At 49.4% G+C, this 3,504-nt stretch overlaps 1 pseudogene; it reads right to left on the bottom strand.

Annotated features, from left to right (window-relative positions):
* Positions 1–205: 205 nt before the first annotated feature.
* On the bottom strand, positions 206–2,543 carry LOC118704671 (annotated as a pseudogene).
* Between the last annotated feature and the right edge of the window lie 961 nt (positions 2,544–3,504).

Below are 3,504 nucleotides of genomic sequence, written 5' to 3'. Positions count from 1 at the left end.
GCAGATGGGGAAGCGCTTGACATGGCAGCTTCATGTTGTTCTACTCCATCCCGTCAACGAGGACCCGCAGTATGTTCTGCAGATTCTTGGCGGCCCTGAAGATTGGGTGGCTGATGCCCTCCAGGCACTGACTTTGGTACTTCATGGGAAAACACATCACCTTGTTGTTGTTCTCCTCGGTGACCACTGTAATGGACACGGTGGGCGTGGCTGCAGCCTCACCCCTGCCTGGCAGCCCGCTGACCCAGAGGCTGGAATGTGCACTTGAGGTTGTGGCTGGCGGTAGCCTGGTCTTTGTTCTCAGAGTCTCTCTTTCTGTCTGTGGCCTGGGCTGTCCTCCAGGAATCCTCCTACAGCCCCATCACTCAAGACCAATGCCCTGGCTGGAGGAGGACAGGGAGGAGAATAGGGGTGGTGAGGTCTCCTTGTTGCTGCACACCTGTATGGCTGGGTGGATGACAGCACACTAGAGCCACGGGAGCCACATGATCTGTCTCCTGATGTGACCCAGAATGGTCCCACTATTCCAATTTCCACCAACACCACAAAGGAAATGATGTTCAAGGACTTCTCAATGGGGTTTTTCCATTTGTAGGTGAGTATGGACTCCATGATGGGTAGTTGGTGGACACAATTGGCCCTGGCGATGTACTATGTGATTCTCAAAAGGACATCTAGTGGGTCCTGCACAGCCCTCTGGACCTCCTTGTGGAACAGGCCCTGCCTGGCCAGGTCCTGGAACAAGTTGTTGTAGCGGACTTCCATGGAGCCCAGGTACCTGGCCATGGAATGGGAACCTAGCAGGGTGATGAGGAAGTGCATGTAGCCCAGCCAGGGGGCAGGTTGTAGGACAGCAGCTCCAGGAAGACCTGTAGCACAACTCTGAAGTAGTGCTGTGCCTCTGCCACCAGGAACTTCACAGGCTTCCGGCCAGATGCTGAGCCTCCATAACACCATCTCTGTATCCTCCAGATGATGGTCCTGAAGGCCACCTGTACCTCAGCTTTGGAGCAGGTGTTGCAGCATGTATTGCTGCAGGACTCAGATGGGAACTGCCCCTGCCAGTCACAGGTGTTGAGGAGGAAGATGTTCTCAGCTGGTTGTCAGAGATGAGGATGCAGTTCAGCTGGTTGTACACTGTCATCCTGGGAATCTGCAGCTGGCTCGGTGTGTCTGGACAGTGTTTGTTGTCCAGGCTATTGACCTGCTTGTGTGGCTCTGTCACCTGTAGCGCCTTCAGGGATGTGCTCCAGCCCCAGCAGCCCACCTGCTGCCTATGGGATTGGGGGAGGGGATGAAGAGAGACTCGGTCTTTGTGATGTGCCTGCTGGTTTCTAGCAGCTCATCTCCATCACATGGGTTGGATTTGGAGGCTCCTTCTGGCTCTGGGAACTATGGATGTTCTAGATCTCCCTCTGAGAGCTGGAGTTGGACAGGTATTCCAAGAGTGGCCTGAGATGGGGGTTTGGGATACTGAGGAGAACGTCATAGACCACCGTCACTGGGGTTCTCCAGTGAGTCATACAGTAGATCCAGGTCCTCCTCCACCTCAGTGTTGTGCTCCAAAGACTCTTGCTCTAGGTTCAGTTCTTTCTCCCACATTTGCATCTTGCGCAGCCACGCTCCAACTTTCTTGTTGGCATCTTGTTTCCTGGTCATGAATGGCATTCTTACTTCTCCTTGGAGCTGCTTTTTTGATTCCTCGAAGTAGGATTCTTCCTCCTCTTCGTTCTGCTCATGCCTGGGATCATGGCTGGCCTGCTGCTCAGAGTAATGAACTCTGCACTTGGCCTTGGGGCCGACTTGCCAGATGCTGTCCTCGGAGTAGATGGGCTGGCTGGACAAGTAGGAGATGTTGATCTCAGCCACGTGGTCAGATGACTCCATGATGGTGCTGTGGAGGCTCAGCATCTGGCCTCCCTGAAGGGGCTGCAGCATCAACTCAGCCATGTCGATGGTACCCATGGCAAGAGTCTTGTATCTCAGAGTGGTCTGATTTTTAAGGCGCTTCTTCTGCTGAAGCATAATCTGTAACTTGTTGCCTTCTCTCTTTAAAAAGTGGGGATACTGCAGGGAGAAGGTCAGCGCCAGGTCGATCTTCACTTGACCACTGGGGGGCAGCACAATTTCGTCAGACCTCAAGACGTTCTTGGAGCCCTGCATCTTCACACTTATCACCACAGTACTGAGCTCCTTCTCCAGCTCCTGGTGGATCAGCAGCTTGGTTAAGGTGAGGCTGCACTGCCTGGGCACGCAGGTGGGGCTGGAGCAGTCCACCTCCCAGGTAGCAAAGATGTTCATTGGCACCTGTGTGTTGAGTGCAGCAGGCATGCTGTCCAGGTCTGTAGCTGCAGGCCCCATAGAGGTCTTATTTCCACCCTGTGTTGGGACAGAGGAGCACTTGCCATCAGAGGCAGCTCATAAACTGCCAGGAGGGTTGGGGCTTCAGCTCAGACAAAACCCCAAGCACTCAGTGATTGGTAGCAAGAGATGGGGCAGAAGTGATCGTGGAAACCACATGATAACCTGGCAGACTTGCAAACTTAGAGACCTAAAAGTGACCACAAAGGATGGTCTGAAATTAAAGTTTTTTTAAACTAAAAGCAGCATATGGTGGGTATCATATCCTAGGCTGTCATCTTCACTGACAAAGGTCAATCTTTACCTTAACTGAGCCTCTCTATTCTCTTTTTTAATCTACAGCAACATACACTGAGTGGCCAGATTATTATGATCTATGAACACATAATAATCTGGCCACTCAGTGTATATCCTATATAATAAAAGGCTAATATGAAAATTATCTCCTCGACCAGGAGTTTCACCAGGAGGCAGGCCAGCCAATCGCCCTTGTCCCCTCCTTCTGGGCAGGCTGGCCAGACCCACCCATTCATGAATTCATGTACCAGGCCGCATATATATATATATATATATATATATATATATATACACACACTGATTGGCTAGATTATGTGTTCAGAGATCATAATAATCTGGCCACTCAGTGTATTTTTGTAAGGTCAAAGTAATTTTCCTTCTTTCAGAACCCTTAAAGCACAGGCATCACTCTGCAAAGATCACAAATCCGCTCATTACTATTGAGTTCATTATTGACTGTTAACTATCCTGCACACACTTATGTAAAAGAAGTATGTGTCTCATTTTACCTTTTCTTCAATCCCAGAGATTCCCTGCTTTGATTTCTCCTGCCTCCCTAATCTATCACCAATGGATTTCATGAAACCCACAGAAGTCTCCTCTTTTGATTGTAATGTATAAAATAAGGTGCAAAGCTGCCATTTTCTGAAGCATTATTATCTCATTCAGTTGAGATTTTGCTTCACTGCAATTGTCTAGATTTTGACTCTAAGAAACTCAGAGAAATTCTTCACAGGTTTTCATGTTTTCTACATTGACAAGAGAAAAGGTTCTCAGCGGGCAAAGTAGACTTGGAGGTGAGTTATGATAAGACACATTAGTATCTTAATCATTTTCTTAGCAGAG

This window comes from Pipistrellus kuhlii, unplaced genomic scaffold (genome assembly GCF_014108245.1).
Source record: "Pipistrellus kuhlii isolate mPipKuh1 unplaced genomic scaffold, mPipKuh1.p scaffold_m20_p_45, whole genome shotgun sequence".
Taxonomy (NCBI): domain Eukaryota; kingdom Metazoa; phylum Chordata; class Mammalia; order Chiroptera; family Vespertilionidae; genus Pipistrellus; species Pipistrellus kuhlii.
The sequence above is the reverse complement of the archived record's forward strand: the minus strand, read 5'-3'. Positions and strand labels throughout refer to the sequence as shown.